We start from the raw sequence: 810 nt of genomic DNA on the forward strand, positions 1-810 counted from the left end.
TGTGCCCAAATTCCCTCTTCTTATAAGGACACCAGTCATATTGGACTAAGGTCTACTCTAGTGACCTCATTTTAACTTGATCACTTCTGTAAAGACCTACTCTCCAAATAAGGCCACATCTGAGGTACTGGGGGTTTGGACTTAAACATATGAAATTTGGGGCAAAAGAATTCAACCCATAGCATGAAGAATGGTTTCTTTTGTGAATGTAGGTCCTTTTCTTAAAGACCGAATTCTTTGATGATCCTGTGCGTTCAGTGAGAGATGGTTCTCCCTTCTTTACTTTCTTAGTTTCAAGGCATGTCTCATTTCCACTGCTGAATCTGTCTCATTGAAATGGGGAAGAAGAGATAGGCTTGCCCTCCGCAATAGTGCAAAGGATTGGCAGTGAATTCAAAGACCTACCAGGTGGTATTCCAGGCATAGCCAATGGGGTGTTCCAGTCTTTCAGTATACAGATCTTTCCCCAAGAATTTAGTAATAATAGGTGAGAACCCACCTTACTACTTTCTGCAAGAATGTACAAAAAAATATTTTTATAATGAACACATCAGTGACAGAACACTTACAAATACCAGATATCAATACATTCTGTCGGAGAGCACACTTTTTAAGACACATGAGGCATTGAAAAAGCCTTTTTTGTGTGTGTGGCCAGAATATCTATAAATCTGAGAATTATCCTATTCATTTATTTTTAACCATTAAACTAATTTTTTTTTGCTGTTTTAATAAAAGCATTTCATCTAGAATATTCATTGCAGCAGCCAGCCTTTTCCCTTGTTCCCTGAGTGCACCCCCAAAGTTTAA

This window comes from Eschrichtius robustus, chromosome 14 (assembly GCF_028021215.1).
Source record: "Eschrichtius robustus isolate mEscRob2 chromosome 14, mEscRob2.pri, whole genome shotgun sequence".
Taxonomy (NCBI): domain Eukaryota; kingdom Metazoa; phylum Chordata; class Mammalia; order Artiodactyla; family Eschrichtiidae; genus Eschrichtius; species Eschrichtius robustus.